Consider the following 23117-nt stretch of genomic DNA (forward strand, 5'->3'; position numbering starts at 1 on the left):
TAATTCTGTAATTTATATCCCCCCCCCCGGATTTTAAATACTTCATAGTGTTTTATCATTGATAGGCTGAGATATATTGATCTATTATAAGACTATGTTACTGAGCTGCCCTATTCTCCAAAAACTTCCATGCTGAGATCCTTTTTGAATGTCTAAGGCTTTACCTAGGAGAGAAGCAATTAAAGTAATAATGAAGACAAAAACACTGCCGATAATCTCTCTTTACTCAAAGGAGCTTGAACAGATGACGTGAACCCCTCTACTCACTGACATTATTGTAACCCCTAATAAGTAACAACTTGGAAGGATAATGATATGGCAATTTTCTGTTTAATACTCATTGTTTTTTACACTGGACACATATCCATGATGCATTATGGTTTTTAAATTGAAGTATAATTAAGAAACAATGTTATATTAGTTTTGGGCATACAACGTACTGATTCAGCGATTCTCTCCATTACTCAGTGCTCACAGTGATAAGTGCAGTCACCATCTGTCACCATACAATGTTATGATAATATTGTTGACTATGTTCCCTGTGCTGTACTTTTCATCTCTGTGACCTATTTTTTTTTATAATTGAAAGTGTGTACCTCTTAATCCCCTTTATCTATTTTACCCATTTCCCCCCTACCCACTCTCTTCTGGCAACCACCAGTTTCTTCTTTGTATTTAAGAGTCTGTCTTTTGTTTGTTCATTTTTTTTGTTTTTTAGATTCTACATATATGTGAAATTATATGGTATTTGTTTCTCTCTACCTGGCATTTCACTTAGCATAATACCTTTTAGGTATATTCATGTTGTCCCGAATAGCAAAATGTCACACTGTTTGATGGCCGAGTCATATGCCATTGTGTGTGTTATGTGTGTGTGTATCTTGCATTGTCCTTATTCATTCGTCTTTTGGTTGATACTTGGGTTAATTCCATATGTAGGCTATTGAAGATAATGCTGCAACGAGCATAGGGGTGCATATATCTTTGAATTAGTGTTTTTATATTCTTTGAGTAAATACCTAGTAGTGGAATTACTGGATCCTATAGTTTTCTGCTCTTAATTATTTGAGGAACTTCCATGTTGTTTTCTGCAGTGGCCACACCAATTTACATCCCCACCGATAGTGCATGAAGGCTTCTTTTTCTCCATGTCCTTACCAACTTCTTGATACTTTTTTTGTCTTTTTCATGTTAGCCATTCTCACAGGTCTAAGGTGATAAAAAATTGCAGTTTGGATATACATTCCCTGATGATGAGTGATATTGAGCATCCTTCCATGTGTTTGTTGGTCATCTCTATGCCTTTCTTGAAAAATGTATTCAGGGCTTCTGCTCATTTTTAAATAGAATTGTTTGTTTTTTATGTGTGATTTTTTTTTTTTTTTTGAGGGAAGGGTTTTGGATTGTAGAAGCTATATGTTTTGGTGTTAATCTCTTAATTGGATATATCATTTTCAATATCTTCTCCCATTCAATAGGTGGCTTTTTTGTTTTGTTGTTGGTTTCCTTTGGTGTGCAGAAATTTTGTATTTTAGTTTAGTATCAGCAGTTTAATTTTGCTTTCCCTTACCTGAAGAGGCATATCTAGAAAAATATTGCTAAAGCCAATATCAAAGTGATTATACCTATATTTTCTTTTAGGAGTTTTATGGTTTCAGGTCTCACATTTAGGTCTTAAATCCATTTTGAGCTTATTTTTGTGTATGGCACAAGAAAATGGTCCAGGGATCCCTGGGTGGCGCAGCGGTTTGGCGCCTGCCTTTGGCCCAGGGCGTGATCCTGGAGACCCGGGATCGAATCCCACATCGGGCTCCCGGTGCATGGAGCCTGCTTCTCCCTCTGCCTGTGTCTCTGTGCCTCTCTCTCTCTCTGTGACTATCATAAATAAATAAAAATTAAAAAAAAAAAAAAAAGAAAATGGTCCAGTATCATTCTTTTATTCATTGTATATTCTTGCCTCTTTTGTCATTGATCAATTGCCCCTATAAGCAAAGATTTCTGGACTGTCTGTTTTGTTCCATTGATCTATGTGTCTGTTTTTGTGACAGTGCCATACTGTTCTGATTACTTTGTAGTATATCCTGAAATCTGGGATTGTGGTATCCCCAGATTTTTGTTCTTCCTCAAGATTGCTTTGGCTCTCCAGGGTCTTTTGTGATTCCATATAAATTTTAGTGTTATTTGTTCCAGGTATGTAGAAAATTCCATGGATAATATGTATCCTACTAATCTTTGTAATTATAATACTGTATTATGTATTCAAAGTGTTATTTATTAATGCAAGAACTAGTACATATGTCAGTGTGCTATTTTAAATGTCACATTTCCCAAGAACCGTATTAGACCTTCTATGCATAGCTAAAGAGTGTGAACTCTGAGGCAAATAAAACAGGACAAAATGAATTTTACCATTCCTCATTTCAATTCATAGAATGTAGGCAAGAAATCTCATGACCAGGGGCACCTGAGTGGCGCAGTTGGTCATATGACTGACTTTTGGTTTCAGCTCAGGTCATGATCTCAGGGTTGTGAGATTAAGCCCTGGAATGGGCTCTGTGCAGAGTCTGTTTAGGACTCTTTCTCACTCTCCCTCTGCCCCTTTCCCTCTTCCCACCCCACTCTGTCTCAAATAGATAACTAAATTTCATGACCATTTACTGGTGGATATAATTTCACATTTCAAGTGGTTATATTCGCAGAGATGAATGTGAACAATTTGCGGTGAAGTCATTTTGTATTGAATATAAAAGAACAGCTCTGTCCCTGAAATCACATGGGAGGGGGAGAAATTAAAACAACTTCCCTTCCCTGGAAGGGCACCTCTAGGAACAGAGTTGTCAGGGGAAGCACATACAATCTCTATGTTAACCAGGGCTCCATGTAACTAAATGTATGATGTTTATAAGAGGAAAAAGACTTATAACCAAAATGCTTTTAGCTGGATGTCACTGGTTGAAGATAGCGAAAGAACCCAGGATCGAGGTGACAAGACTTCCTAGATATGTCCCATGGGTAATATATGCAAGAAAGTCTTCAAATCTCTTTTTGAGACTTCTTTTCATGTGGGCCACATGTGTGTCTCCAGCATGGTAAGGTATGACTGAGTCTTTTAGTTTCTAAGGCTACCACAACAAAATACCATGGATTGCATAGTGGAAACTACAGAAGTTGATTTTCTCACTGTTCTGTAGGCTGGGTCAGTTTCTCCTGCTGCCTCCTTCCTTGGCTGGCAGATGGCAGCCCTATTGCTGCCTTAGGTGGTCATCTGTCTGTACATGCCCATTCCTGGTGTCTCTTCTACTTATATAGACACCGGTTCTATGAAATTATATCCTTATCCTAGTAGCCTAATTATGACTTAACAATCTCTTTGAAGACCTTATCTTTTTGTTTTGTTTTGTTTTGTTTTGTTTTGAAGACCTTATCTTTGAATACTGTTACATTCTGAGCTACAAGGAGTTTGGACTTTAACATATGAATTTGAGGGGATACAATTCAGCCCATAATTCCTGGGGAAACACTCTCCAGGTCTAGATCTTTCTCTGCTTTCCCTTAACCTTTAGCAATCCTTTACCTTGTCTGTATCTGTGGTATTATTTAGTAAAACTTGATACTGCATAAGATCTGATTCATGCCAGTCTCAGTTAACACTCTGCTCAGTGTGTGAACTCACCATGTACTCAACAAAATGTAAACAGGTCACATGTAATGCTTGGTGTCTCAAATGATCAGAAAAGTAGTTATTTGGTTTGATTTGTACATAAAATTATCATTCATTACAAAAGCATAACAAAAGATAAAGATGTCAAAAACATTAAATTTGGTATGGATTTGATCTATCTAATGAAATGTTTATAAAGCCAGCAGATATTAAATATAGTCAGTATCTTAAACTGGCTTCTTCTCTCATGGATTCCAAGGTGATAATTTATTTGGGACAGGATCCCAGGAAACACTATCAGCGAAGGACTGTGGAATTGTGTCAAGAGAAGGAAGGTGGAACCAGTTAAAGGATCTCAACTTCATTTAAAGGAACTTTATCATCCTAAAGAATCCTAGAAGCTTTTTAGAATATGAATTTGAAAGTTCTTCTGCCTAAAGACCAAGGAGCCAGGCTTTTAAGCACCAGCCTTTCCCATTGGAGGGCAGAATAGATTCTGGCCACAAGAAGGGAAACTGAGACCAAAAGTTGTCAGTAATGATAGATAGAAAACTGACCAGTGTCCACTATATCCAGAACTGATCCTTAAATATGGTGACTGGTTACAATTTGAAACAAAACAAAACAGACAAGAATATATCAAGAAGGTGGGCTGCTAATGTTAGACCAAGTTCATAATTTATATTTATCTGTTTTCTCCTCTAATACCCTTTCTAATTTCCCTGCACCCTTGCCCAACTCCAGTGCCAGTGGCTTGTCTAGTGGGATGGCCCGACCTTTAAACCCAGACGCCTGTGAATCCATGATCCCTGTATGTCTGTTGCACGGTGGCTCCCGCAATTGTCCACAGTCTTCACCCAGCTTGGAAGTGCTTGGATGAGTCCGCTGAGTTTTATGCTTGGTTCTCCTTTCCCACATTACGTAGCAACGGCCTTCAAGGCCATCTCCTTGTCAGCTGGAACTCTGCCAGGAGATGTATTTTTTTCTTGCATGTTGGTTTTACTGGCTTGAGAAATCCAAAGTATCCAGAGAGTAGCTATAGATTTAGGTTTAGTGAAATTCTTACTGTGACCCAGGTAGGAGCGCCACCTGACCTTTACACCCTACATGGCACGTAGGACATTTGTGTTGAGCCAAGCCTATTCAGAAGGTATAGGGGAATGTGGAAGTTCACTGTTCACAGTTGCATCTACCCAGATGTTCTGTACTTAGGTTCAGTCCCATATTTGCCTGTCATTGCCCTGACTTTTACAGAGAAACCAGAAAAGGCAATAAATGCAGCCTCCTTTTTAATTATGCGACTCTGAAAAGCACATACTATGCCCAAATTTGAAACGTGAAGCCATCTTGATTTCCCACTCTACGCCCAGAAAAATTTATTACTGGTCTCAGCTCCTGTATATTAGCTTCTTTATATTAGTTAATTTCCTTACATCATTTATGGTTCTTATTTACCATAAAGATATTTTTGTCAACTATACCCTGAATTTTTTATTAACTATATACTGTTGTTCAATTATTTCAGAAAAATCATGAGTAGATTTTCATGTTTGAAAAGTCACTGAATGATTTTAAGTGATCTTATTATTCCAGCCAGAGATTTACCCTTCAGAAATCAGTAGATCTACCAAGATCTAAGGTAGCTGTGTGTTCATTGTTTACCGTATTTATGTATTGACTTTCAATGAATCACAAGTCGTGGGGAATTTTTAGTATTATTTTTCTAAATGCTGCTTTTGTGACAGAAACTATTCTCTGTGTTTTCTGTGATGACTCATTTAGTCTTTACAACTACATTGTTTGGTTGACACTACTACCATTCTTAATTTTACAGATAAAGAAACAGAGTTCTAGTATCTTTTCTAAGGGAAACACAGGATGCGAGCACGGGCATCTTTGTGAGTCTATGTGTAACCACAAAGTTGTGTGGCTGAATGAATGCTAGGGAAAAATAACATATATTTACTAATTTCGTTGTGAAATCTGAATATTTAAATCAAACTCCAAAATACTAGAATTGTTAGAAATTCTAAGAATATGATTAGGTTATGAAAGCAAAGAAATTGTTTTTAAATCTACATTTCTTATTCATTTTTATTTTTATTTATTTTTTTTTAATTTTTATTGAAGTTCGATTTGCCAATATATAGTATAACACCTAGTGCTCATCCCATCTAGTGCCCGTCACCCAGTCACCCCAACCCTCCCCACCCACCTCCCCTTCCACCACCCCTTATTCGTTTCCCAGAGTTAGGAGTCTCTCATGGTTTGTCTTCCTCTCTGATATTTCCCACTCAGTTCCCCTCCTTTCCCCTATAATCCCTTTCACTATTTCTTATATTCCCCGAATGAGTGAAACCATATGATGATTGTCCTTCTCTGATTGACTTACTTCACTGAGCATCATACCCTCCAGTTCCATCCACGTCGAAGCATATGGTGGGGATTCGTCCTTTCTAATGGCTGAGGAATATTCCATTGTGTACATAGACCACAGCTTCTCTATCTGCTCATCTGTCGAAGGACACCAAGGCTCCTTCCACAGTTTGGCTGTTCTGGACATTGTTGCTATGAATATTGGGTGCAGGTGTCCTGGCGTTTCACTCCATATCTCTCTTTGGGGTCAATCTGAGCAGTGCAATTGCTGGGTTGTAGGTTAGCTCTATCTTTAACTATTTGAGGAACCTCCACACAGTCTTCCAGGGTGGCTGCACCAGTTCACATTCCCACCAACAGTGCAAGAGGGTTCCCCTCTCTCTACATCCTCCCCAACATTTGTTGTTTCCTGTCTTGTTAATTTTCACCATTCTCACTGTGTGAGGTGGGATCTCACTGTGGTTTTGATTTGTATTTCCCTGATGGCCAGTGATGCGGAGCATTTTCTCATGTGCTTGTTGGCCACGTGTAGGTCTTCTTTGGTGAAATTTATGTTCATGTCTTTTGCTCATTTCATGATTGGATTGCTTGTTTCTTGAGTTTAATAAGTTCTTTCTAGATCATGGATCTTAGTCCTTTATCTTATATGTCATTTGCAAATATCTTCTCCCATTCTGTAGGTTTTTTAGTTTTGTTGACTTGTTTCCTTCGCTGTGCAGAAGCTTTTAATCCTGATTATGTCACAGTAGTTCATTTTTGCTTGTTTCCCTTACCTTCATAGATGTATCTTGCAAGAAGTTGCTGTGGCCAAGTTCAAAAAGGATGTTGCCTGTGTTCTCCTCTAGGATTTTGATTGATTCTTGTCTCACATTTAGATCTTTCATCCATTTTGAGTTTATCTTTATGTCTGGTGTAAGAGAATGATATAGTTTCATTCTTCTGCATGTGGCTGTGAAATTTTCCCAGCACCATTTATTGAAGAGTCTGTCCTTTTTCCAGTGGATAGTCTTTCCTGCTCTGTCGAATATTAGTTGACCATAGGGATGAGGGCCCATTTCTGGCTCCTCTATTCTGTTCCATTGATCTCTGTGTCTGTGTTTGTGCCAGTACCACACTGTCTTGATGATCACAGCTTTTAGTACAGCTTGAAATCCAGCATTGTGATGCCCCTGGCTCTGGTTTTCTTTTTCAATATTCTCCTGGCTATTCAGGGTTGTTTCTGATTCCACACAAATTTTAAGATGATTTGTTCCAATTCTGAAGAAAGTCCACGGTATTTTGATAGGAATTGCATTGAGTGTGTAAATTACCCTGGGTATCGTAGACATTTTCACAATATTAATTCTTCCAATCCATGAGCACAGAATGTTTTTCCATCCCTTGTGTCTTCCTCAGTTTCTTTGAGAAAGTGTTCTGTAGTTTTTAGGGTATAGATCCTTTACCTCTTTGGTTAGGTTTTTCCTAGGTATCTTATGCTTTTGAGTGCAATTGTAAATGGGATTGACTCCTTAGTTTCTCTTTCTTCAGTCTCATTGTTAGCATATAGAAATGCCATTGATTTCTGGGCATTGATTTTGTATCTTCCCACACTGCCCAATTGCTGTATGAGTTCTAGCAATCTTGGGGTGGAGTCTTTTGAGTTTTCTATGTACAGTATCATGTCATCTGCAAAGAGGGAGAGTTTGACTTCTTCTTTGCCAATTTGAATGCCTTTTATTTCTTTTTGTGGTCTGACAGTTGAGGCTAGGACTTCTAGTACTATGTTGACTAGCAGTGGTCAGAGTGGACATCCATGTCATGTTCCTGATCTTAGGGGAAAGGCTCCCAGTGTTTCCCCATTAAGAATGATGTTTGCTGTGGGCTTTTTGTAGATGGCTTTTCAGATGTTGAGGAATGTTCCCTCTGTCCCTACACTCTGAAGAGTTTTGATCAGGAATGGATGCTGTATTTTGTCAAATGCTTTCTCTTCATCTAATGAAAGGGTCATATGATTCTTGTTTTTTCTCTTGTTGATATGATCTATCACATTGATTGCTTTATGAGTGTTGAACCAACCTTGAATCCTGAGGATAAATCCCACTTGGTCATGGTGGATAATCCACTTAATGTATTGTTAGATCCTATTGGCTAGTATCTTGGTGAGAATTTTTGCATCTGAGTTCATCAGGGATATTGGTCCATAATTCTCCTTTTTGGTGGGGTCTTTGTCTGGTTTTGGATTCAGGGTGATGCTGGCCTCATAAAATGAATTTGAAAGTATTCTGTCCCTTTCTATCCTGCGGAAGAGCTTATTAGAATAGGTATTGTTGCTTCTTTAAACATTTGATAGAATTCCCCTGGGAAGCCATCTGACCCTGGACTTTTGTGTCTTGGGAGGTTTTTGATCACTGCTTCAATTTCCTCCCTGATTATTGGCCCGTTCATGTTTTCTATTTCTTCCTGTTCTAGTTGTGGTAACGTGTGGTTTTCCAGAAATGCATCCATTTCTCCTAGATTGCCTAATTTATTGGCGTATAGCTGCTCATAATACATTTTTAAAATAGTTTGTATTTCCTTGGTATTGGTTGTGATCTCTCTTCTTTCATTGATGATTTTATTTATTTGAGTCTTTTCTTTCTTTCTAATAAGGCTGGCTAGGGGTTTATCTATCTTATTAATTCTTTCAAAACTCCTGGTTTTGTTGACCTGCTCTACAGTTCTTCTGGTCTCTATTTCATCGAGTTCTGCTCGAATCTTTATTATCTCTCTTCTGCTTGGTGTAGGTTTTATTTACTGTTCTTTCTCCAGTTCCTTTAGGTGCGAGGTTAGCTTGTATATTTGAGTTTTTTCCAATGTTTTGAGGGAGACTTGTATCGTGATGTATTTCCCTCTTAGGACTGCTTTTGCTGTATCCCAAAGATTTTGAACGGTTGTATCTTCATTTTCACTAGTTTCCAGGAATCATTTTAATTCTTTCCTAATTTCCTGGTTGACCCTTTCATCTTTTAGCAGGATGCTCTTTAACCCCCACATGTTTGAGTTTCTTCCAAATTTTTTCTAGTGACTGAGTTCTAGTTTCAAAGCATTGTGGTCTGAAAATATGCAGGGGGCAATCCCAAACATTTGGTATTGGTTGAGACCTGATTTGTCACCCACTATGTGGTCTATTCTGGAGAAAGTTCCATGTGCACTTGAGAAGAATGTGTATTCAGTTGCGTTCAGATTGCAAAGTTCTGTATATATCTGTGAAATCCATCTGGTCCAGTGTATTATTTAAGGCCCTTGTTTCTTTGGTGATGTTGTGCTTAGAAGATCTGTCATTTACAGAAAGCACCGTGTTGAAGTCTCCCAGTATTAGCATATTGTTATCTAAGTATGTCTTTGCTTTGGTTATTAATTGAGTAATATACTTGGCAGCTCCCACAATAGGGGCATAATATTCATGATTGTTAGGTCCTCTTGTTGGATAGACCCTTTAAGTATGATATAGTGTCCTTCTTCATCTCTTACTACAGTCTTTGGGATAAACTTTAATTTATCTGATATAAGAATTGCTACCCCTGCTTTCTTTTGAGGACCATTTGAATGGTAAATGTTTCTCCAACCTTTCATTTTTAGGCAGGAGGTGTCCTTAGGTCTAAAATGAGTCTCCTATAGGCAGCATATAGATGGGTGTTGTTTTTTTATCCAGTCCGATAACCTGTATCTTTTGATGGGATCATTTAGCCCATTCATGTTCAGAGTAACTGTTGAAAGATATGAATTTAGTGTCATCGTATTACCTATGCAGTCCCTATTTTTGTGGATTGTTCCTCTGGGTTTCCTCTTTCTTTTACAGAGTCCCCCTTAATATTTCCTGCAGAGTTGGTTTGGTGGTCACATATTCTTTCAGTTTCTGCCTATCCTGGAAGTTAAGAATCTCTTGTCTCTCACTGCTTTAAGAATTTCCTCTTTTATCTTTGGAGTTTGCAAGTTTCACTATTAAATGTCAAGGTGTTGAATGGTTTTTATTGATTTGGCGGGGGGGGGGTACCTCTCTAAATATTGGATCTGAATGCCTGTTTTCTTCCCCAGATTAGGGAAGTTCTCAGCTATGATTTGTTCAAATATACTTTTCGCCCTCTGTCCCTCCTGGCATTTTCTGGAACCCCAATTATACGTAGATTCTTCCTTCTAGGCTATTATTTATTTCCCTTAACTTTTCCTCATGGTTTCTTAATCATTTGTCTCTTTTTTCCTCTCTTTCCTTCCTAGTCATCAACTTGTCTTCTATGTTGCTCACTCTTTCTTCCACCTCATTAAACCTAGTCATCAGGACATCCAGTTTGGATTGCATGTCATTTAATTGAGTTTTAATTCTGGCCTGATTAGATCTAAATTATGCAGTAGCAAAGTCTCTAAATCCCCTTATGCTTTTTTTCCAGAGCCACCACTAGCTTTATAATTGTGCTTCTGAATTGGTTTTCTGACATTGTATTGAAATCCATATCCTGTAATGCTGTGCCAGAAAGTACTGTTTCTGCCTCTTTCTTTTGTGTCAATTCTTCCTTATACTTATTTTTCTCAGTGCAGAGTGGCTGTATGAGTGGGGTGAGTCAAGAATATCAACCACAACCTAGTAAAATACACCCTAGATGATTCTGATGAGGTCAGAGACCAGAAAATGAAAAGGAAGATTAGAACAAAATAAAACAAAAGGACCACTAAAGTGAAAAACAAATCCTAAAACAAAATAGTAAAAAATAAAAGGCCCAAAATCCCAAAGATGGAAAAAAGAAAAAGTAAAAAAGAATAGAAAACAAAAGTAAAGAGGAAAAAAAGAAAAAAAGGGGGGACACTGGGAGATGGTGGTGGTGAAGAAGTTGTAGTGGAGGGAGAATGTAGTCTACCTGAGATGTCCCAGCGGATGATCCTCTGAGTGTATTTTGTTCTGTATATTAGAAGTTGTTCAGTCCCAAATTTATATAAACCAGCAATACTTGTAGAGAGCCCCACAGTGACCACTACAACATAAAGGAGATAAAAGAGGGGGGCAGAATGGGAAGGGAGAGAGAAGATAATCTTGCAGAATGAACCAGCTCGGTGTTCCCCTGGGTTCTGGGTTAATGCTCGTCATGTTTTAGAAGGTACTAACTTCTGCCATTGTAGAACAAAATGAGACCAGAAAACAAAACCCAAAAGAGAAAACCGTATCTCGTATATCTCCAAAAATTAAATTGAGTATGTTGAAGGGAATCCAGAAGTGAAAAATATATCTAAGACCTGCAATTGAAGAAATATGGGGATCCCTGGGTGGCGCAGCTGTTTGGCGCCTGCCTTTGGCCCAGGGCGCGATCCTGGAGACCTGGGATCGAATCCTACATCGGGCTCCCGGTGCATGGAGCCTGCTTCTCCCTCTGCCTATGTCTCTGCCTCTCTCTCTCTCTCTCTCTCTCTGTGACTATCATAAAAAATTTAAAAAAAAAGAAACTTTAAAAAAAAAAAAGAAGAAGAAATATGAAAGCCCCTGGAGCTTTCCAGCGCTGCTGGGTCAAGAACTCGCTCTTGCCCCGTCCTTCCAGCTAGTCTCTGGGGCTGGGAGGGTGGGGGGGGGAGGGGGCGGGAGGTGGTGGCTGCTCTGTTGACTCTCAGGTGTGTGCACCTGGGGAGATGCCCCCCCCCAGGTGCCGGGCTCAGGGGGAGCTGTGGACCCGTGAGGCCTCTGTCCCCGCCCACGACTCCCGCCCTCTCCCCGTGGTGACCCCGGGACCTGGGAGTGCCCCTGCCCCTCCGCGTCCTGCCGGGCTCCCCGCGGTCTGGGCCTCCTGGCGGGGCTCTCCTGTCCCCCGCCTTGCCCTGTAGCCCGGCTCCTCCTGGGGTCCCCCCTCCTCGATTTTTTTTTTTATTCCCCCGCCTCCGACCTGGTTGGCAGCCGCAGCAGGTGCATGTGGCTCAGGCCATTGTCCCTCCGGTCGGCCCGGCAGGTGCGCAGGTGGCGTGGCGTGGCCTGAGGGTGGGGGGGTGGGGAGTGGGGGGCTGAGCTGAGGCCCCTGCTCTGCCACCATCTATTATTAATTTTATTTTTTTTATTTTTATTTTTATTTTTTTTTATTATTCATTTTAAAGAAGAATGTTTTGTTTTGGTGGAGGGATTCTTTTAGTAAATGTTTCCATATTTTGGCTTGAAAAAGCACATACGGATTAGATTATTCTGACAAAATTTATATGTTTATTTTCTTTCTTCATCCTTTATCTTTGCTTCTGTCAACTTCGCATGCTCTTATTTGCATTTATATAATATTTAATGTCAACCACATGAACTGTATAATTCAGAAGAGATTCTTGAGTTTTATTAGTTACCATACTATATTTGGGGGTGCAACATGCCTGAAATTGATACATTTAAGGAGAATTAATCATTATACATCGTTTTGGGAAGAGAAAAGCAAAAATATACTTTTGTCTTTAACAGCTAGGCCTTTCTTAATAAATAGAAATTGAGTAATGGGATGGAGATTCTAAGGCAAAACCTTCAAAATATACTTCTTTTTTTAAATTTTTTTAAAAATTTATTTATTTATGATAGTCACAGAGAGAGAGAGAGAGAGGCAGAGACATAGGCAGGGGGAGAAGCAGGCTCCATGCACTGGGAGCCCGATGTGGGATTCCATCCCAGGTCTCCAGGATCGCGCCCTGGGCCAAAGGCAGGCGCCAAACCGCTGCGCCACCCAGGGATCCCCAAAATATACTTCTAATGTCCTGGTGCGTGTGTGCATGCATGCTATAGGTGTGCACGTGCACACGGTTGCATGTATTTTTCTCTCTTTTTTTCTAATCTATTTATTTTTAAATCTTTTGCCCCTCTTTTTGTCCCCACTGAAGGTGTTGGCGAGTCTGGGAAAGAAACGACAGGCCGCCGGGCCCTGGGGAAAGCTGGGGGAGGCAGGGAGTGGCCCGGCAGCTGTGCCCTCCCCCCCGCCGGAGGGTTCGGGTGCTGCTGGCGGGAGCGCACCCAGGCTGCCGAGCCGCCCCCCCGAGCCCTGCAGCGGCCGCCCCCCCGCCCCGCCCCACTGGCGCGCTCGCCGCCCCCTGCCCCGCCCGGCCCGGTGGGATCCTGACATTGGCGCGGGGCGAGGAGGGGGAGCGGGCCAGGGTGCCCGGGGCGTGAGCCGTCGGCACCCGGATGTGGGCAGCTGCTCCAGGCTCCGCGCACCTCCTTGCCCAGGACCTGGGTGCAGGGGCAGGTGTGGGGGTGCCGGGAAGGGCTGTCGTTCCCGTCCTCTTGGAAGGCTTTCTGACTTGGGGTCCTTATACAGTGTGGCCCCTGACACGCAGAGGAAGAAGCAGTCGCAGTACCTCTGAGAGCATCCGCTGTCAGCTGTGGGACACAAGTGTCCATACCCACGGCCTGCTCGAGGCCCAGCGGCCAGTCGGTGAGCAGCAGCCGGAGGTGACAGGTGCACACGCAGGTGCCGGGAGCGGTGCGAGCCGCAGCCAGCGCAGCGCCGGGCCGACGTGGGCACCTGCTGGGCACCTGCTCCCGAGCTCACATCCGCTCGCGGCCGCTTCCCCCTCCCCGGCCGCCGCCGCCGGATGCCTGCAGAACAGTCTGGAGATGAAGCGCAATCTTTGAGGCTCACCGATCAGCTTTTAAGTTTAGTGTGAAATCTCACGCACTTCCCCGTTTGTGACTCGACGGTGTGACACCAGCTAATGTCAATGCGGGTTTGTTTAAATATGAAATTGCACTGTGTCTGCAAGAAGGACGTGCTAGAGACTCTTCCCTGCCTCGTGTGCTTGAAATGTTAGTTTTTCCTCCAAAATAGGTCTCGCGTATTCCCAGACCAGGGCACGGTTTTCTTAGCTCAGATCTTTTTTATTCTGCATATGGTAACAAGCACACTTGTTAAGTTGTTACACAGTTTACATTTAGAAGTGGGTTTTGTTTGTGTTTTTCATCCTTAGGAAACAGGCCCAGGGCACAAATAAACTCACAGACGCTGGCATGCCGCTGCACTCTGGTGACACATGAATTCCAGGAGAGTAATTTTACTTCATGTCTTACAAAATCATCATCATTTAGATTTCAAGCAATTTTTACGTGGATTCATATCTCATTTATGTCAACCAACAAGCATCCTGTAGTGGGGCCTGCGGCCCAGCAGCATGAGCAGCACCTGGCAGCTGGTTAGGAGCCCCCACCTAAGGAGTCAGGATCTTCACTTCGGGAGTCTCTCAAGGGATTCCTAAGCAGTGAGGAAATCAGAAAATCCCACCAAGGAGGTTCCTTCAGCAAAGTCCAGCAGGCATCTGTCTAGAGCTTGTTGTAACTTATGGTGCTTATTATTGATTTAGATTTTAAGATCTTGGTAATTCACAGCATTACTAGTAGTATGGACGTTTATGAATATTCTTATATTGTAGCCATTTGCATTTTGGAGGGGTTTACTAAAACAGGAAGGAGTAGAGTTAGGTTTCTTAAAAGAATGAAAAGTTCTCTTTCATATGTATTTGAGTTGTTAAAGGTAAAGATGGGTGCTTTTTAAAATTACCTTCATTTAAAAGACATAAAGAAAACTCCCAAAGGACAAATTGAAAGATTATAACAGGGCATGTAATCAAGGTTATTTAGTTTAAAAAAAAAAAAAAAAGATTGCCAGAGGATAACTTAATTGCTTTGCAAGTATAAGCAAAGTTTATAAGAAGGTGTTGACAACCATGATATTTTTTCCATTAATTACATGGTACACTAAAGATAGTTTGGTACTTAGAAATTAATTACATTTTCAGTTTTAGAAATAGCAAAGTAATAAGGTGATGCAGAAGGAATACTTCTCTTTTGAACTGATCTGTTGTTTTTATTTATTTTTAAAAATTTTTATTTATTCGTGAGAGACACAGAGAGGCAGAGAGAGAAGCAGGCTCCCCACGGGGAACCCCATGTGGGACTCGATCCCAGGACCCTAGAATCACGACCTGCGCCAAAGGCAGAGGCTCAACCACGGAGCCATCCAGGCGCCCCTGATCAGTTATTTATAAAGCATAGAAGTTAGAACTTAGCTGCTGGATCTTCAAGGACTTGGAAAAGAGTCCATGCCCAGTAAGCACAGTTGTGTGTCAGTATTTACTGGGTAAAATTAGAGTCCCTGTATTTATTTAATTATAAGAATAGGTGAAGAGAGTAGCTTGGACTAAACTAAGCTGTAGGTTTAGCCAAGTTGCTCACAGTTACTTGAACTATCATATCTACTCCTATTTACTTAGTAGGTTTAAATTCAGCAGAAATTAAAGTATAAGTTGATACTGCACTAAGGTACTTGGAGAATGTATAGACTTGAACCTAATTTGTGAATAGCCAAACCCCATTTCAGCACATTTCCTAAGGTTCTAGAAAGCATTTTGAGAATTTTGATCTCTATGTTAGAGCTTGGAAACATGTGCTTAGACACAAAATATTTTTTGTTTTATGCTCCATTGTAAGAGATTTTGTCATAAAGTGACTATTTGCATTTTAAATCCTCTTATAAATTTCAAATATTGGCATTTGCTTTTTCTCATAATGAATTCATCTTTCTAATGTTTTGTCCAATGTTTGCATGCTTTAAAAATATATTCCACAAATTTTTGCATTCCTCATGATATCTCCTGCTTAAATGCTCTGTTAATAGGTATCTTCTTTATTTAATTGTTTCTTTGTTTTTTCCCATAATCATACTGCAGATTTTTCAAATATTTGTATTCAAATATATTATCCAGTATACATATATGTTTATATATTTGACTTCAGTGGAATTGAGTTAGGTTGAATTTCTTCAGTTTGTGTTGGTAACTTTTTGTTGATCCCAAATGGTATCTTGCATTTAAAAGAACTCATTGGTGATGTTACTAACATTGCTTAAAAAACAGATCTGCTCTTTCTGTTAGGTGCAGATCTTAAAATTATGCACAGATTAGAAATCACTTCCATTTACCCAGAGTCTTGATACTTCTGAGTGTATATAGATGCATGCTTACTCCCCCTCTTTGCTCAGATCTTTGCTCAAGTTCTTCCCTACTAGGAAAGACCCCTCATCTCCAGTACCATTCCGTTTTACTTACACTAATGCTCTAATTAGTATCTATCACTTTACATCACTTTTTCTTTGTAGCATTTGTCTCCACCTGATACTTTATATATACACGTTTGTTGTTTAGTTTCTGTATCCCTGTACTCCCACCTCTCCAGCATTGGATGTTTTCTTGAGTATAGAGACACTGTTTCGCTGAAATGTACATAGAAAAATTCAAGACTCATAGTGCTGCTTCCTTAGTTGAGTCTATTTCTTTGTTAGTCATAACAGTATGGGGAGTGCTACATAGTTGTCAGTATTTTTTTAAAAGATTTTTAGTTTTTTTTATTTATTCATGAGAGACACACAGAGAGAGGCAGAGACACAGGCAAAGAAGCAGGCTCCATGTAGGGAGCCCGATGTGGGACTCAATCCCAGGACCCTGGGATCACAACCTGAGCCAAAGGCAGATGCTCAACCACTAAGCCACCTGGATGCCCCAATTGTCAGAATTTTATAATGAATTTCAATCAGTGATCAAATATTTTTGCATTCTTAAAGAGGCATCTTCACTTATCTGTGTTGTAGCATCTCTTTTCTGGAAGTACATTAGACATTTGTATCCTTCTCTTTGAATGCTACACAAATTTAGGCAAATCCAGCCAAACTCAAAACTGATTTTTTTTTTTTTCAACTAGAGAAGACATTCCAGATAATCAGCCTCAGGTAACCATAAAAACATTGAGCATATTTTCAGTTTTGCATCATAGTGTTGGTAAAGAGGAAAAAAAAATCAGAGTATATGATCTTTTAGGCATTTCATTAAAGTTTCACCCTTCGAAGCTGACAGTTAAATTTCCACAGGGCTATGAAAAACAACAACAACAACAGCAACAACAATTTGTAATAGAAATAATACTAATGCATTTATTATACCTTAAGAATGAGGGATTCCTGGGTGGTGCAATGGTTTAGCACCTGCCTTTGGCCCAGGGCGCGATCCTGGAGACCCGGGATCGAATCCCACGTCGGGCTCCCGGTGCATGGAGCCTGCTTCTCCCTCTGCCTATGTCTCTGCCTCTCTCTCTCTCTGTCTGTGTGACTATCATAAATAAATTAAAAAAAAAAAAGAATGATGTCGGGGTACCTGGGTGGCTAAGTCAATTAAACATCCCAGTCTTGATTTTGTCTGAGGTCATGACCTCAGGGTTATGAGATCAAGCACTGTGGCCTCTCCACTGGGTGTGGAGCCTGTTTAAGATTCTTTCTATCAGATCAAATGATAAGATTTTAGAATTTGAGGGTCTTTCCAGTTCATGTAGTAAAGCCTCTCCACACCCCTCCCCACCATTTTTTCCAGAAAGGAGAGAACTGAAGGCCAGAGGACATAGTTGAATCCGTTGTGGCCATTGATGCTTATTAGAAGCAGGGCTTGAGCTAGATTTGACTTTCCTAAATTGGGTTAAAAAATGGAAAATTCTTAATTTTTTTTTATATACTAGACCAAAGAAAACATAAACCAGCAGCCAGTGTTGAGGGCAGAGCAATATCCATTTCAGAACAAGAGTTTTCAACTCCCAGAGTACTAATAACAAATTGATTGCATCTCTAATTGTGCAATGGTAATGACCCCCTTCTGGTTTTCTCTGGACAGGGATTAATAATACAAATTAGAATCCTGTTCACAGTGTTTCAAAAACGTCATGAATTACCTAGCAATACTTTTAATGATATATTTGAAATCGCATTTGAGAAGAGAGAAAAGAATATTAGATACATGTAGAAGAGTTGAATGGAGATATAATAATAAATGTGGAATTAATAACTCTCCTTGAAATGAGAAGGTGGCTCATATGAAGATGTCAGTTTGACCAAAATTTATTGATAAATGGAACTTTAATGAGACCAACAGATAGTTACATAGTTGAACAGAAAGACGGTGTGGAAAAAGAAGCATGACCAGGTGTGGCAGCTTACTCTTTTGGTATAAATTGAAAATGATTCGACACCGTAGTGTGTTCAGCGTTTGGGTTTGCAGTGACTCTGGGCGCTTTGCTTAACATTCTAAGTAAGTCTCAATTCTTCAACTGCGTCATGGAAACTATTAAAACTAAACCCAGTGCTTGCTTCGGCAGCACATAGACTAACATTGGAACAATACAGAGAAGACTAGGATGGCCTCTATGCCAAGATGACTTGCAAATTCATGAAGTGTTCCATGTTTTCAAATCTTCAAACAAACAAACAGAAACTAAACCATAAACTTCACCATAAACTTGGTGAAGATTAAATGAATTCATTAAAGTGCTTAGCCTGGTACATTTGTGATTCTCCATATATGTTAGCTCATATTTGTATGATTAATATTAAAAGTTAAGAAGTTAGTGAAACAATGGAAATAGTGAAGGAATAGTTCTAGAAATGTATTCCACATCTTCACTTGTTATAGAGAATGGATCACAAACCACTAAGTATTCAGTAAAAGGGAAAATCGGCTACTCGGGGGAAAACCGCTTAATGTAATTGTCACCTCACATAATTGGGGGAAATCAATTTTACCATCAAACTACAGTGTAAAATAAGCAAACACTACATTGTAAAATAAGCAAACAAAACCATCAAATGTTAGTAGAGACTATAGATGACATTTATCTAATTAATAAATGGTTTTGTAAGCATATTATTTTAAGAAATCATAAGAATAAGTTTAAAGGTTAAAATTAGAAAGCAAGCCACAAACTAGAGAAAGAAGACTTACAATTCACAAGATTATATGAAAATTGATAAATGAGAAAGAGTTTTACGTCAAAAGCCATCAAAGAAATTCAAGTAATTAAAAGATTAAAATAATATTTTTACTTAGAATTTAGCAAATAAAACTTTTAAGTGTTCATGAAAATGGAGTGAGATTGTTAGAAATATAGTATAAATTGGCACAAAATTTCTAAGTTGGCAATAGCTTAACCTTAAAATCATTCTTAACTGGGAATATTATGTACATATGTGTATAGTTAAATGTTACCACTTATTTCTTGAGTTTTAGGATGACTATCTCATTTCCTTATATTTCTAGTTTCTAAGTTACCTATAAATAATAGGTTTTAAGGATTTCATGCTATTCACTTTGCCTTTATTTTCCTGTATCGCCATCTGGTGTCCAACATGTGGATAGCTTCTGATACCAAAATTGTAAGAGTCTGATACACAGAATTGTATCATTTATTTAATTTAAATAATTCATTTAAATTAAGTTTTGTATAGGATAAATTTGTTACATAAATTATTTATTATACTTATTAAATAAGCTCACTCCTATTTTATAATTAAAATATATATCCATGTTTAAAGCAGGCTAATCTGAATTTGAGTTGTTTTTGCTAGTTTTATACACAGCGTGAGCCCAGCATTTTGCTTTTACATGGAAACAAAGAGAAGACAGATCAGTAAGACAAGTTCTAAGAAATCATTTAGATAATGTTAAAATTTTCCAAAAACCAAGAAATTATAAGTTATGTCCATTTTACCCATTAAAGAATGTTTTATAATTAAACAGTGTACAAAGTACCCTACAGCAAGTCTGTCTTTGTAAGGATCTAGACTACATGGATTAGGGGAAGGGGTAAAAATGAAAGGTGAGCTGAGTGGTCAAAGATTAAATGTGCCATTTCTATTTCTCTGCAGTTCCAAGTGTAATAATATCACCTTTGGGGTTCTTTTATCTTTAATTCTTAATATTTCTAGAGGAAAACTATTTGAGCCCACTAAGGATTTCAAAGGTAGACTTGGTGCCCTGTGAAAATGTTAGGACACCCCATGAGGGTGCCATTCCTATACAAGGCTGCTTTCGATGAACTTGATGCTTCTTTGACTTAGATTGTGCATCAAGACAGTACCAACATTTCCTTTTTATCCAAGGTGGATTCAATGAACAGCAGAGTTCTCTGTCTCTGAAATATTTTATGAAATGATTTCTTACTTAGCAGGGCATCTGAGAACAAAAATACTGTCTTTATAAAACTAAGAGTTTAAATTACTTCACTTGAGAGGTTAACAATGTATTTTGGCACTAGAAGTATCTTTTAATATGATGTGTGTACTTGACGATATTTAATAGAAATGTTCTTTGGAAGTATTGAAATTTACTGTTCATGGTTATTTCAGAGGCTATTTCAAACATTAAATTAATGTTTGAAGGATACTTGTATCATCCTGTTAGTGACCTTCATTTGAAGGTCACTAAAACTGGTATCGTTTATCAGAATCTTTCTCACTAATCTAGGAGTCCTTTCTGGTTTCAGCATACTAATGGTTTTACAAAAATATTTTTTTAATGATAGAGTTGCACTTTTTAAACATTTTTTTAATTTAAATTCAGTTTACTAACATGTAGTATAAAACCCGGTGCTCATCTCATCACGTTCCCTCGTCAGTGCGGGTCACCCGTTACCCCAACCCCTGCCCATCTCCCCTTCCACTACCCTTTGTTTGTTTCCCAGAGTTAAGAGTCTCTCATGGCTTATCTCCCTCTCTAATTTGTCCCACTCAGTTCCCCTCCTTTCCCTTCTACTCCCTTTCACTATTTCTTATATTCCCCGTATGAGTGAAACCATATGATGATTGTCTTTCTGACAGAGTTGCACTTGAGTTAGCTTCTGCTATGTGCCAGATTCTTTAATAGGTGTTTTACATATATCTTCTTTTTGGCATTTTAATAGTGTTATATTTATATGTATGAATTTATAAGCTTAACATTATAAAGCTAAAATATAATTTCTATAGTTAGGAATCTATAGCTTGATTTTAATTAGTATTTCACACTGTCTTATGAAACTTCCTACATACATTTATTAAATATTTATAGCGTACTATTATATATCCAGTACTGAGGTTACAGTGGTGGGCTGGCTATTTTCTATGACTATGTGGGCTTCTGATCCAGGGGAAGAATCTATCAAGATACATACAAAAAGTAGGAAATTTTAACAGAGTTGTGTTCTGAAAAAAAAAAAAAAAAAAAGATACTCCAAGGATGAGGAGATCTTATAATGGGGTGGTTTGACCTAGTCACAAATGATCATGAAAGCCTTTTGTAAGGAAAAACTATTGAGGAAGAGAAGAAAAGTGTTGTAGGCAGAACAGGTTATATGGAAGGAGGAAATGAAAGAATTTTTGTTTGCTTGAGTAAGGATACTAAGTTCTGTATGATTTATACCCCAGATGCTCACTTTTTTTTTTTTTTAAGATTTTATTTATTTATTCATGAGAGACAAGGTAGAGGGAGAAGCAGGCTCCCTGTGGGGAGCCCAATGTAGGACTCAATCCCAGGACCCTGGGATCATGCCCTGAGCCAAAGGCAGATGCTCAACCCCGCTCAACCCAGCCCCGCCCCCCCGCCCCCCCAGCTGCTCACCTTAGCCCACACGTCTGTCTTTCTTCCTCAGCATTCTAGCAGAGATTTTTCTCAACAGCTCTTATAAAGGACCTACTCGGTTGAATTTTCTGGGATCAGGAAAGGAATCCGTGTGATATTGTTTTGGATTTCTAACTCTTGGGTTATTTAAATATACAATTTTTTCTTCAAATAAAAGCATGTTCTTAATAATTGACAAAAGCAGGGATCCTTAAATCTATTTTCACTCACAATATACTATTTCTAAGCTAATACTATATTTTTTAACTTTTGCCCTAAGATTTTTAATACATAAGTGATTTATGTATTAAATATGTGGTTTATAAATGAAAATTTAGGCACATGTTACCAAAGACTGCAGTTTAAGCTTGTGAAAATAAACCTGTTCTTTTTGTCTATTCTAAAAGCAGATGACTGTAAGGTGTCTGTGAAATACACACTTACCTAATTTGGAACTTTTGAAATTTCTCATCCCTTTCCTAAGAGAATAAGATTTGCTATGGGGACTTATACTTTGTAAGCTATTTCTTCCCCTGCATTATTTATGAGTTTTATTATGAGTATGATCATACTATTTCTGTTATACACCACTGAATTTGTATTTAATGAATTGAATTTACATTTAATCAGTTTGTGTTAAAGTGACTTAATGAGATGCTTCATTTTTCTGTGTTAAAAGCAGGTCAAGGCCAACCGAACTCAGGGCAATACATTATTTAGTGCTCATTTTCTGCATAACTTGTAATTTTATCATGGTTCGCAGTTTAACTAAATCAGTTAATAACATTTCCTGTAACCATTTCTAATAATTCTCTGAGGTCAGATATTTTACTCTTAATGCGTTGGCAAACTTCTTTTTTCCCCCAACTTTCTAACATGAGAGTTCTCACGCACTTTTGTTTTCAAAACGGAATGTGCAGAATCAGATAGTGTCAGATTATCAAAGAATGGAATAAAAGAGGCAGTGGAATTTAGAACTGGAGATACTGCGTTTCTAACATTAGAGTCTATGGAAAGAAAGAAATCTATCGGATCATCTTAGTCATATGTAAGATGTACCTGAAAGTAACGTTAAAGTAAAAAAGAGAAAGAACCCAAATTATTTACCTATGCAGGACATTTCCCTTCTTGTTTTATCTCCACTCTCTGCAAACCTTCCAGCTCCCCGGTTACTTTATCTTTATTGTGCCTTTTGTCCCCAGTGAACAGCAAGGCAGACAGTAACTGTCACCGGGCAACCCCCGTGGCCGTCTTCGCCCAGCCGCGTCTATACTGCGCTCTGCTCTTCCTGCTTCTTTGCAGAGCCGAGAGTCGATCCACACTCGGGGGTCACTCCTCCACGCGCAGGCCCTGTCTGTCCTTCCCTGATTTCACAAGACTTTGACATTGCACCTCTTTTCTCTTCCCTGCATCTTTTCCTTCCTTCACGCTTCAGTATCCGTCCCCTCCTGCCCTGGGCCCTTCCCTTGGCTCATCCCGACAGGCACCCCCCTTTCCACCCGGGTTTCCCAGCCAGGGTCTGAAGCCCCTCCACCTGCCACCGCTTCCACCGCACTTCACCGTGACCCTCCCCGACGATGACTGTGCAGCCCGATGAGTTCCCTGGACACTTGGAATTCTGCATCTTTGTATCTGAACTGCGGTTTCTTCCCTGAGACTTTCT

The 23117-nt window shown here is 39.2% G+C and overlaps 1 protein-coding gene and 1 non-coding gene across 9 annotated transcripts in view; both read left to right on the top strand.

Moving 5' to 3' along the window:
• The window catches only part of CACNA2D1 (calcium voltage-gated channel auxiliary subunit alpha2delta 1), a 475442-nt gene that overhangs the window by 360362 nt on the left and 91963 nt on the right, over positions 1 to 23117 (top strand). The window lies entirely within an intron of this gene.
• Positions 18164 to 18270, top strand: LOC140613682 (U6 spliceosomal RNA). Its single transcript, XR_012014574.1, has one exon. It is a non-coding gene; the product is annotated as a U6 spliceosomal RNA (small nuclear RNA).

This window comes from Canis lupus, chromosome 21 (genome assembly GCF_048164855.1).
Source record: "Canis lupus baileyi chromosome 21, mCanLup2.hap1, whole genome shotgun sequence".
NCBI lineage: Eukaryota > Metazoa > Chordata > Mammalia > Carnivora > Canidae > Canis > Canis lupus.